The following is a 13,285-nucleotide window of genomic DNA, read 5'->3' on the forward strand; positions in this document are numbered from 1 at the left end:
GGAGACCTGGACTTGTTTCTAGAGACATGGGCAAAGAGGCTTGTGTTTGGCCCCTCATTGGGGAGAGTCCAAGCTATAACTTCATTTTCAATTAATTAATGAACTGTTCTTTTAAAAACAGCCTGCTCTCCTTCTGCCTCAGGTTTTTCCCTCATTTTTGCTCCACTCTGTGTTTCATGTTTAGTCAATTATTTTTCTCTTCTTGCCAAGGTGTGATATACTGGAGGAAACAGTATCTATGTTGAGATGAGCAACAGCTTTGACCCTTGCTGCTGATCTTGGGCAAGACACTTACCCTTATGAGTTTCATCTCACTCTCTGGAAGGTGGAGCAATAACACAGGGGTCCAGCAGGAGGTCTGGAATGATTGAGCCAAGATGGTCATAGTTACTTCAGGTGTTCAGACACAAAGGGTCTCATAAACTTGGGAAGTAGCTGAATATATGCAATAGGGTATGCTGGGGACTGCGACTAACTGGAGCACGCATACCCCATCCACAGAGGGCAGCGATTATTCTGCTATAGAAAATGCATCTCAGACTTTCTTTTTCTATTTCCTTCCCCTCCCTCCCTCCCTCCCTCCCTCCCTCCCTCCCTCCCTCCCTCCCTCCCTCCCTTCCCTTCCCTTCCCTTCCCTTTCTTTCTTCTTTGTCTCTCTTCCCTCCTTGCTCCCTCTCTCTCTCTCTCTCTCTTTCTTTTTCTTAAAATAAGAAACCCAGAAATTTATATAAAGTCTCCTGATTTTTAAGTGTTAGAATAAGTCATTTCCTTTTCAAAACCAGTGTGGAACAACAGAAGACGGCTGTGGCCTGGACGTGGCTAACAAACCCCCAGTTTACCATTTCCGGTTTATTTGACTTCGTATTTGTCAACTCTGCCCCTCTCCCTCTTCTACCCCTTCCCCCGGCATCAGCAGTGTTTTCTTTTCGTTCCCCTAAAGTAGCTGGGAACATGCCCCATGAGCCACAGTTTCCTCACCGCTGCGTGAGGCCCCTGGAGCCACCGCCCGAAGGCAGCGCCGAGCCCACCGCGCTGTGGGGCACGTCGCCCCGTTCTCCCCTTCCCAAGAGACAAGCGGGGCACACACCTTCCAGCTTCACTTTCAAAAAAGTGTCTTGGCCGTTGATGCGATCGCCGGGGATGCTAACTAATCAGCCACTTGGGGCCGTAGCTGGGGCTGAGTCTGCCAAGCCTGGGCCACATGAGTGGTGCCAATCCTGGGCCTGGTGAGAAGCTGGCTTGAAGGAGTCCTGGCAGTAGCTCCATTGCCTTTCCAGAAAAATAGGCTAAAGAAACCCCGGCCCCTGATCGCTTCATCATAACTGCACCATAAATGGTACGCTCTCCACCCCAAATGAGCGCCACTCTTCCTTCGTTACCACGCCTGCCTTCTGTCAGCTCTTTTCTCAGGAGAAATGTGACTACTCCATTGGGGGCAAGAAGACACCTTTTTGGAAAAGGCGTCACCATACTTTGCTTGCCTGCCACCATTCTCCACTCCCTCACCCGTGTAGACATCACTAATTGCTAAGGGCACTCTTTCCACCGAGTCTAGATGTAGCCATGAGATCGGTAACATACGTGATACAAGACCCTCATTACACATACATGGCCATTGCCAGTCGTCTGGGTTTGGGATGTGTGTGGAAGTACAATAGGCCGAAAGCGAAAACACCCCTCTGTCCATAAATGGCAAGTAGACAATAAAATACGGTAATTCATCTAATGAAATGCTATTTGCTGACAAAAAGTAAGGGACAATAGGGATGAGCCTCAAAACATCCTGCTACGTGAAAGAATCCAGACACATGAGACCACGTATTACATGAGTCCAGGTATAAATATGTCCAGAACAGGCAAATCTAGAGACAGAAAGTAGACTAGTAGTTGTCTGGGGCTGGGGAAGGATCGAGGAGTGACTACAAATGGGCTCAAGGTTTCTATTTTGGGGTCATGAAATGTTCTAAAATTAGATACTGATGATAATTGTACAACTTTGTAAATCGACAAAAAGCCATCAAATTGTACACTTAACTCAAATCAATGTGATATAAATCATATCTCAATACAGCTGTTTAAAAACACACACAATAGGCTCATCTGTTCTTGAAGACAGGGAGCCAGGGAGCCGTGGAGGACACGTGAGTCCCGAATCTCCTACTGACTTGGTGGGCGACGTTAAGAAAGGGCTTCTTTTCTGGGTCTGCAGTTGCTTCGTCTGTGATTTGAAGTGTCTGTGCTCATGCTCTCGGGAACTTTTAAGCCCTAACGGTACTTAAGAAGAGACTGATGCAGGAATAGTTCCTGCTGTTACTTTGCCACAGTCGTCTAGCAGGCTGTCAACTTTGGGGGAGGAGCGGAGATGAGGAACCTGGTCCCCTGTCATTGCCTGGCTCCACGCCCTGCATAGCACGGGGAACAGTGCCTGACTATTGGCATAAGAACATTAGGAATATGACCTTCAAAGGACCTCCAAAAACAATGTCCAAGTGATTTTCTGAGAAGTTCATATGCATGAGAGGTATGACAGAGTGACAGTCTCCCCTGACAATTGTGTTATTTATTCCTCCTTGAGAGGGTAAAACGTAAAACACTGAGAATATAAAACACCCAGTATAACTTGGTCTGGCCGGGTAAGCGGTCACGGTAAGGAAGTGTGCGTGTGCAGTGCTTATGTTGGATATTGCGTGTGCATGTGTTGTGTGTGTGTGCATGTGTTGTGTGTGTATGTGTTGTGTGTGTGCATGTGTTGCGTTGGGTGTGTTGTGTTGGGTGAGAACGGGCTTTGGAGAAAGACAAATCTAAATTTGCTTCCTGGTCTTCCCATTAAATCCTGTGAAACATTCACTTAATCTTTCCAAGTCATCTGTAAAATGGGGGTAATCTAACCATCTCGTAAGATGTTTTGAAGTTTAAAGAGATCTATGTCTAATACCTACAGTAGTTCCAGAAACAAATTAGCTGCTTCCTAAATGCTTGCTTCTTACATTCCTGTTCTTTATGCCTCCCTTTACAAAGTTCAGGGTCTCTCTGGAGACAGTTGGGCTGAGATAGCAGAGACTAAAGAAGTTGTACAATTATCTGGCTAATTAGATACAAAATGCAGCCACCCGAGGACCTGTCAGTTGTAAGGGAGCCCAGCTTTTCTGAGGACAACTCAGCCTCTGGTCCGAGGCTCTGGAAAAGCCCCCTGCGTGGCCACTTCACCCTTCTTTGGCCTTAAACTTCTCAAATCGGAGTTATAATTTTTGGTAGACTTTTGGGATAATGAATATTCCTTTGCACAAAGGCCACTCTAAGACCTCAGATGAGAATGATTTTAAGGCAAATGCCCCAGGAGCCCACCCAAACCCTTCGCTTCACATTTGGCTGAAGGATCCATGTTGCTGTTTCTGCTTTGGGCAAACCAGCGACTGTGCTTTTAGCCTGTGTGTCCTTTTAAGAGAGAGTCAGGAGCCCTGGGAGCCTGGGTGCTGTTGGATTTTGCAGGGCCGCACACATCGAGGGACAAAACTACCTTTTGCAGGATGTTGCATATCTTTGCACGTCTCATTCTGTCACCGATGAGGAGATGTGGTAGCTATTCCTTAGGGGCAAGAGAGGGAAGGGGAGGAACATTTGTGGGGCCTACTTTCCCCATGGCACTTGAGATGTTTATTTATTCTTCTAGTCACTTATTTAAGATGTAAGAATAATTGTGACTGCATTTTTTATATAGCAAAGGTATCTCAGACTCTCTGTCAAAACAAATTAAGCAATGCACAAGTGCACAGGGTACCAAGTGAAAATGTTCTTAAATTAGCCACTACGTCGCCTTCTCCACTCACCCTTCCTCTTTGAAATTTTAATCTCAAGTGAGAGTAACCGCTCTTAGTAGACTAATATGGATTCTTCTCTTGACCTTTTCTCAAGCATGTTACCATAAACGCAAATTGTCCTGAGATCACCCCACCCATTTTATATACCCTTAGTACCTTTCTACATGATTAAATACAGAGCTGCCTCACTCTTTTTAATGACCACTTAGCATTCTGTTCCGTGTGAGTCCTCATGTTTGTTCAGCCATGCCCCGTCCATGGTCACGGGCATCCTTGCCTGCTGATTGTACTTGTAACTCTTTGCATGTACATTTGTGCACACTTACAATAATGTATTAAACTGGAGTATTCTACAAAAATTTATTGAACAAAGTATTTATTGGGTAAAGGACTAGATGCTGTGGCTATAGCAGACACAAAATATAATTGCTTTTTACCTTCGTAGAGCTTGCAATCTAGTCCACCATTGCATTTCAGATGTACATTCCACCTTGTCCCCACTCTTGTCCTGCTCACTAATGTAATAATGATCTCCCCTGGTTTATAGATAGAAACCTATGGCTCAGAGAAGCATGTAGACATTACCAAGGCCACCCAGACCATTTGTTGCATGGCGGGGAAACATTCCCATGTCGGACTCCAAAACTCCCACGCTGCCCATTACCTCGTCAACGACTAGTATTTGGTCAGTTGCAAGCACCCAAGGAAGATGTGTCAGACTTGCATGTCTGGCATTGGATCTAAAGCTTTAGAGGTCCAGGTGAAGGCAACAGAAGCAAAGAGGTTAGTTCCTGTTGTTTGTGGAACCAAGACCCTATAGCTCCCAGGAGGAGCAAGGCCACCCTGGCCCCCATTAGTCATTTGAGGGTCTGATATGGGTGGAGTTGGGCACATCAGCTTTGAATGAGGTCTACCACTTTGCATCAGCAGAGCCTTGGGCAAGTCACTTCTCTATCAGACTCAGGCTTCCTCATCTGTAAAGTGGAAAATATTAATATCAACCTTCCAGAGTGGTTGGGAGGTTTCCATGAGCTCATGCATGTAAATGTTTAGCATAGCTCCTGAGACAGAGCAGGAGCTAATAAATGTCAGCTACTGTTATTGCTGTCATTTTAATTGTTTTTCTTTTGTAAATCTGATGGCCCCTGGAGTACTGCTTGTCCTGTAAATTCTGAGTTAAGCACCTGCTTCCTGGCCACCTCTGTTGTCCTCAGGAGCCCTTGGGCAATTCTCAGTGTGGCCTTAGCTTCCACCATCTTCAGAGAATGTGAACCTGATCTGTCCCCAATATAGTCCAGGGGTGCAAGGAGGCTAGTGATTGTAAATGGCAGTGTAGGCACAGCTAATAGTTTTCTGAGTAGCCATTTATGCTCACAGTTTGGGAACTGGGTGTGATTTCTTCTTAGAATAACTCCTTAGAGATTTGTAGCCTCTTCTCAGGTTGTCATCTCGTTTCCATCTAGTCCTCTGAAGACCCAGCTTTGGAACTTGGCTCTTTGGCCTGGCTCTCCAAGCCAGGCTACACAAGTGCAGATGGTACTTGTCATACGTGGGCCAAGTTGCCCAGCCAGGACACTCGCCACTGGGCCAAGCCATATCTTCACCAAGCTGGGCTCCCTGCCATGGCTGGAGAGACGCCAGCAGGGAGGAGGCACGGCCTGTGCAAAGCTGGTGTGGATAATCGGTGCTGGGAACCTGAGGTGGCCTGCGGCTTCCCCGGTGGGATTAGCGACATCAGCCCCTCCCAGGCAGCAGGTTCAGACAGGAGGAAAGGGAGGCCACCGAGCCAGGTCAGAGGGGGCACTGGCAGCCAGGAGGGTGGCCCTCCCCGCTGGGGCTCCTTGGGGCCTGCCTCTCTGGCGTGGCTATTGGGGAAACCTGTTGGGTAAGCTCTCTTGTGTCTCCCCGTAAGGCTGGGTCTTGCAGTCCAGGCAGGAAAGTAGGGTGAGAGGAGGGAGCGCTTTATTGTCTCTGACATTTACTTGAGAAACTGCCAAAGGGTGGTTTATGTTTCTTAAACAGAGATGTGTTATGATAACAGGGCCGCTTCTGTGGCGCTGATAGGAGCCCTGCCTGAGAACAGGCCCCCCTGGCGTGTCCCTTTGCCAGCCAGCAGGCAGCACAGTAAAGGCAGTCGATGGCCAGGCTTGGGGGACAGCAGGTGTAGCTGCCCAGATACAGAGTGTATGACCTTGGGATCGTCGGGTCACCTTCCTGGACTTGGTTCTCCTTGCCAGCTAGACGGCACCATGCTCTGCCCCTCTTGGGGCTCCTTAGCTGCATCCTCCCACTGCCCCGTTCCGGGTATTTCACAAAGGTGATCTCACTTAATCTTGTGACGGCTGCATGAGGCAGATGCCATCAGTGCCCCTGCTCTGCCGATGAGGCATAGAAAGACCAGCCGATGCGGCCAACATCTCCCAGCAAAGCTGGCAGAGCCGAGATGTGACCCCGAGCCAACTGGCGGCAATGTCTCCAATCTTAACTCCCAGGCCATGCTTCCCAGAACCTGCCCCAGACCCTGGGCCTCTCCCTCCAAGCGTTTCACTCGGTTTTGGAATAGCACTACTGGGGACGCGATCGTCCGATGAATGCCCATCCCTTGACTGGGTTCTGAGCTGGCCACCTTGGTTTTTGCTCACCACACACTCCTGGCACCCGGTTCTGGACCTGATCCGACACTTCCCTGCAGCACATGCATGAGAGGCTGCGGGAAGATCAAATGAGATAAGCAACTTGAAATCATAGGTGGTTCCCTTCTAAGTCACCCAGCGCTGCTCTGAGTTCACACTGGGCACTTGGGCGTGTTTATACCTGGGACAGACTCACTGTGGTACTTGAAAGGGAAGGTGCCCAAAGTACTTACTGCTGAACCTTGAACGCTGACTCAGACCCTGCATGTCCATCACTCTGCTCAGCAGCCTAAATCCTACCTTCAGCTTCCGCTTCGGCCTAATAGGGAACATCTCCGAGTGCCAAGTGGTTAAATGCCCTCCCGGAGGAGGGAGGCACAAACCTGGCGTCCAGGCTTCACATTCTCCCCTCTCTTCTTTGCAGCCTCTGTGTTTGTGGACCCGGTTGGAATGAGAGGCGTCAAGGACCAGCCTTGAATTGGGGTCCTCAGATGGACACTCTGCAGTCCGTTGATGCCGTTACCCTCCTGTAGCCATAGCAAAGGAACCGTGCCTGTGTGAGTGTCTGTGCGAGATCGTGAGCATTCTAACTTGATGAATCACATGCTTGTGGGAAATCGGATGTCTTTTCAAAAAGTTTGCTAAGTTTGGCAATAGTAGTTCCCTCTTTCATCATGCTTACCCCGAGCCCCTGGCTCACGGTCCTGAGCACATTGAACCTGCCCCTGGGTATGGCTACGTTAGTGGAGGGATTGTCTTATATGATGCAAACATGTTCCCGGTCTTTTAGGCAGACATTCAGGCTGAAGGAAAGCACAGGTCTAATAGATTGCTAAATTGGAATGGATATTTCTTTAGATGATATCAGAAAAAGAAAAATCTGCCAGAATGTTGCATCTACATGCATTTAATTCCTATTAGCAAAGAGAATATTGCAGAAACAGGTTTGAAACAACATGCCATAGTAGCAGTATCAGGTAATGCATAAATGACTGTGGTTTCTTTGTCCAAAGTGAAACCCTGTCAGTCAGAAAGCCAACACAAGTTTATTGAGATTCTATCACCCTGTGTATGCCAGGCCCTATTCCGGGACTAGGGAGGCCCTTCATTGGGACTCAGTTGCCCCCACACTACATTCTGCAGCTGGAGTGATAATAAAGTCAGAGGAAAAAATGTGCTAGTAGGAGAAATTGATTTTTTCCCCTTAGTGAATGCCTTAATTACCTGTTTGAAAAGTTCAGCAGGGCCGGGCTGGATATTTCAGATAGAAAGTTATCTTGGCGGCATGATAGTTCTTGGCATTTGTGGTTGAGGTCTTTATTTTTTAAGGAGGTGTCCTCATTTGCTAAAGACAATTTCTTGGCTCAGACAAACCAACTCAACAGTCACCTGCCTTCCTTGACAGGACTGTTGCTTCCCAGTATTGCCACACCCAGGGTGTGTGCCGAGGCCCTTGGTTTGCAGCGTGAATACCTTTATCCATTTAGGGTGAGGTGGTGGCAGTTTCTGCTGCACTCCCCACAGGTGGCTTGGCTCTTACTCAGACTTCTCTAGATTCACGTGGGACATCTTCGGGAACTCTGATAACTGCCCCAAAACGTACGTCCTCTTGATGTGGGGGGGCGTGAGTCTCAGAAGATCTGGGGATAACCTGTGAACCCAAGGCTGTGATTTTGTCAATACAAGTGGTATGTAAATCTGTGTGACCGAGTTTATAACTTTGTAAGACTTTTTACACAAATGCTATTTCAAAATGGATAAAACTAGAATGTTTTGCTAGACTGTGTCGATGCGGGAGTAGTGTCATTGTTCCCTAAGGGGGGAAGGCTGGGAGTCTTGCACTTTGGGTGAGTCACATGTACCCCTGCTGTCTTACACCATCTCCTCTCTGAATGGCCACGGAGTGTGGATGTTTATGCATGAGTGTGCGCACACACACGCACATGGGCGCATACACACTTCCCCTTCTTCTTGGTCTCCTTGGGTCTCTCTCTATTTTCTTTTGAAAAGTAGTTCTGGGCCTACATCCGATTGTCTGTCTCTTGGTCCTTTTGGAGCTATCAGTGATCATCTGCCCCGGTTGTTTAACAGGCGCTCTCGTGTACCTGAAACCAGGGTTTCCAGTTTCCTGGGTCGCATTCTGGTCATTAGGCACATTTTCTTGACCTGTCCCAGTTCTTCTCTCCACCTGAGCTGACACTTTAGCCCATGACCTTCGGCATTAAGGTATGCTCACCAAGCCCTCGAATGCACACAGGGGCCACTAGAAGATGCTCTTCCTCCCTTGGCGTGGTCAGCTTCAAGGTGGAGTGAAGGCGCGCAGTGCAAACCAGTGGTTGCTCCAGGTGCTCTTACGGAGCCAGGCTGAAGGATGGTCGTTCTCACTAGCAAAGGCCCTGCGCTCAAGGATGACTCATGCTCATCCCTGGCAACGGTGTGTCAGGGAAGACCACTTCCGGAGGCCTAAATCATCAGGCCAGATGGCCAGCCAGGCTCTATGGAAGGAGCAAAAGATGGCAAGCAGCCGTGGGGAGGAGTAGATGGTGTGGAGCCAGAGTCTGGCCACCCCCAGGCCATACACAAGGCACTTCGAGAGATATTTATATGCCAAATAGCATTTCAGCCAGGATCCTTGGGTTTCAAGTTGATTCTAAGGACTATCCCTAACCCTAGTTGGGCAGCCTATGCAATAATCTTATATAACATCCCTGGTAATGACCATTATGTTAATCAACACTAACCATTTGCCTACCAGTGTGCTACACATTTTACTAGATTGGTTCATTTAACCCTTCCATCAACTCAATGTGATACATCGGTATTCCCATTTTACAGATGTGGAAACTAAGGCACAGATAAGTTCAATAACTTGCTCAGAGTTCCCAAGCTGGTAAATGATAAAACCAGCATTTAAACATAGGCAGCCAGACTCCAGAGCCTGCATTTAGCCATAATACTAGAGTGCCCACTAGGGCACAAACCAGGGGTTTATATACTTCTCATGTAAAGGACCAAATAGAAAATATTTTGGGCTTTGTGGGCCATGTGTTTTTTTGGCAACTACTCACCTCTACTTCTGTAACACAAGAGCATTCACGGATGATATGTAAGTTAATGGTATCGCTGTGTTCCAATAAAGCTTTATTTATAAAAACAAGCCATGGGCTAGGTTTGAGCCACAGGCTATAGGTTGCTGAGCCCTGGCATAAACCAAAGAGGACACTGAAGGTTCAGATTCAACAAACGTTCCTTGGAACACTTCAATCAACTTGTTTTATTGAGCGCTCCCAGAGCTGTGAAGTCGAAAAGGAATTCCCAGTTTACAAAAGAGAAAACTGAGGCTCAGTGAAGTCAGCTTTCCTCGAGACATACCGCTAATAAATGGCAGAGAACTGACTGCGACTCGTCGTAACTCATGGTCCCATGCCCTTTTTCTCTGTAGGCTGGCCAAGGAGACCGAAGCCACGCAAACGAGCACGTCTCCAGAAGCTATGCTGCTGGGAAGTGCGAATGCGTCATAACTTGGCCAGGACTAGGCGGCTGCAAGGCCTGCTGGGCCCTCAGAAGCACGAGGCGGGGGGACCAGGAGGAGCTTCCAGGGTGAAACCGGAGGAAACTCACCCGGCTGGAAAGCTGGCCGCCGGGGGAGGGAGGGATCCCAGTTGTTCAAATGGATGTGGGGAACGCTGACAGGTTCCACGTTAGTCTCATCTCTATAAGGGGGGTAAGGGGGTAGGGTGTGGGTCGTTGACCAGAAGCTCCAGGCCCTGGTTAAGCTGGAGTGGCATCCAGTTTGGAGCCTGGTTAGGGGCTCTGGGAGGAGGAAGCTGGAAGGGGTTGGCCACCCCTGGAGCAGGCTGGCTCTCAGGAATGAATTCTAGGCATAGAAGCAGTCCCAGTGAGAAACAGAAACCCTGGCTGGAACGCAGTCATAGAACCCGGGTGGAAGCACGGCCTCACCTCCCACGCCAGCTTATCGGCCATCTCCTCACAGAGCCCTTTGCTGAAACTCTAAGTAGATAGACCTGCTCTTCCTTACCTCTGTGCTGCCTTTCTTTCCTCAGATACACTCTCACTTCAAGGTCATTGCCCTTGCCATTCCCTCTGTTTTATTTCTTGCTCTCTGGAAGGTCAGGAAATGTATGTCGTTTTGTCCCTGTGTCCACAGTGCTTAGAACAGTGCCTGGGACATTGTGGACGTTCAATAGCTATCTGTTAAATTAATAGATTAATTTATTACAAGTCATAATTATGTATTTCATCATTTATTATCCATCTCTCTCACTAGCCAGTAAGCTCTGTGAGAGAGAAAACGAAGTCTGTGTTCTCATTACTGTTGCCTTGTTGCCTAGAATATATTATGTGCTCAATAAATACTTGTTGAGTGAAAGAGTGAGTGAGAATTAAGAGCAGATGTGGCTCCTAACTGGCAGAAAAAGCCCAAGAACTTGTGTATTTTGTTATCCTAGACCTTATCGGGTTGTATTGCGTTCATTATAATTATTTGCATAGGATTTTATCTTTCCCAGTAATCTGAAAATTCTTTAAAGGGCATACGTTGTGTCTCATTCAACTCAAGATCCTCAACACCAACTGGCACGTAGTGGGTGCTGATTAATTACCTGTTGAGTGGGTAAAGGTATAGCACCGCAGCAAAAGCCAGGCCCAAGAGTGTAAAACTCATTTGAGAGCCCATTTCCTGGGGAGGCTGAGCCTGCCTGGTTTGACTGGCACAGGGGAGGCAAGGCTGTATTTGTAGGTGGTGAGTGTCAGAGATACTATCTGGGAAGGGCTGAGAGGATAAGACACAGGACTTGGAGAGTTCCAGAGGCTGGGGTCCTTCTAGGCAAGGCTGGTCTGGGATGGGTGGCAAGTTCAGCCAAAGGAGAGGAGACAGCAGGTGAAGTGGAATGAGATAGGATGATGGGAAGACCAGGAAAGAGCCCATGGCTGCCTGGGCTGCTCATGCTCCCTCAGTGAGCAGTGAGAGGCAACGTGGGAGACTTGGGGCCCTGTGGCTCCAGAAAAGAGGCCAGGAGTCGAGGTGCTCTTCACATCTCCAAATAGGTAGTCAATATGACACTAACCCCATTCTCACCTCCTTCATGAAGCGTGTGTCCTAATTTTCTTTTCTTAACACTCTAAACCTATGGACCACCATGCCCAACATGGGCTGCTTTCACAGAGCTGTTAGTTCAAAACCATCCATGGGGTGGATCCAGGATGGTTCCTGGAGAAAGCATTAGTGATTAGGGATGCCTTTGGATGGTTATTTATCTTAAATGAATGACTAAAACAAACTTTTTGCTATTTTTTAAGGTGGGGCACAGGGGAGGGGTCCATCGAGGAACCATGGAAACCCCTCTCAACAAAAGACAATACCAGTTCGGTTCCAGAGATGCAGTCATGTCCAAGATGCACGGAGCTCTAAAAAAAAGCTCTCTGAAAGAGGAAGACATGGAATTGGGTTCTGAATAATGTAAATAATTGATTTTTGAGTTTGGAACTGACTGAGATTTTTTTGCTTTGGCTAATATATGGATGATACTTGTAGATGTCACATGGGTATTTTACAAAACCAGTCTTCTCTGTTTTCAGCCTGTGTATATTTTCTACCATGGCATATTGGGTTGAGAAAGGTGAGATTAAGTCTCCTCGTCTTATGAGTGCATTTCCATCGATGCCTCCTTGTTATTTCTACAGTTGCTTCATTGTGAATTTTGGTGCTATGCTACTTGGTGTCCAAAGGTATACGAGTGCTTGCTCTGAATTTTATTTGTTCCCATTGTCATTGCCGAGTGGATTGGTTCAATATATATAGTTAGTGGGGAGGGGGGAGGGGGGGAAAGAACATGACAAACAGGATTGATGATGCAAAGAAACGGCACAAAATGTAGGGAACAGTGAGGACTATCTTACCCATGATGGACAAAACAGAACATGGAAGTGGAAGGGAAGATGGATATTTGTTGAATGTTTTCTGTTGGTACTTTGGCCCCGTTTTCTTATTTAGCCTCCATAATATGGTCTAAGATGGGTATCAGCATCCCCATTTCATGCACGAAAGAACTGATGATGGAGAGGGTCTGTGACTTAGCAGAAGTTACTCCTTACAGGTAAAAATTCAAACCCTATTCTCTGGGGGTCAAACACTTTTTACGTTGATATTTCAGAGTTTTTAGGAAGGAAGATACTGCAGATTGCAAAGACAGGGTAGATAAAACAGGAGGTAATGAGAGCAGAAGAGAGGGAAGCCAAGATTGTGGAAAGTCTAGAGCCCAGGGTGAAATCTTTGTGCAACAGAGTCTCTGACGGCGTGACTGAGGCGTGCTTGGCCACAAGGCAACCCGGTCCCCGCTTTGGTAGGAGCTGGCTCAGAGGACAGGTGAGTGGAGCTGAATCCAGAGGAGTGAAACTCAGACCTGCAGCTAAAAGTGACCTTGAAGGGTTGGGTCCTGATACTCTCGCAGGGGTGGAATGTACAACTTAGGAAACTTAACCTGATGTAAAACGGGCCAAGGTGAGAAGCTGAAAAATCACTTGGGGGATTATTGTAAAAATTTAGAGCTCAGCACTATGACCTTGACTGAAAATGAGCAACAGAGATGGAGGACAATGGGAGCACATTTGGAAGGAAGAGGTTGTCTGACTTATGGTTGATTGCATGCTCGAGATGAAAAAAGAAATATGTTCGGAGTAAAAACAATTCAGCAGGTAAGCACTGCCTTAGGCCATGTACATCCATTTTCTCATATTACTTTTATAACAGCCGCATGAAATACATGCCGTGATCCCTACTTACAGATGAGAAAACTGAGGCTCAGCGAGGCTGAA

Source organism: Miniopterus schreibersii, assembly GCF_964146895.1.
Source record: "Miniopterus schreibersii genome assembly, chromosome: 10".
Classification (NCBI taxonomy): domain Eukaryota; kingdom Metazoa; phylum Chordata; class Mammalia; order Chiroptera; family Miniopteridae; genus Miniopterus; species Miniopterus schreibersii.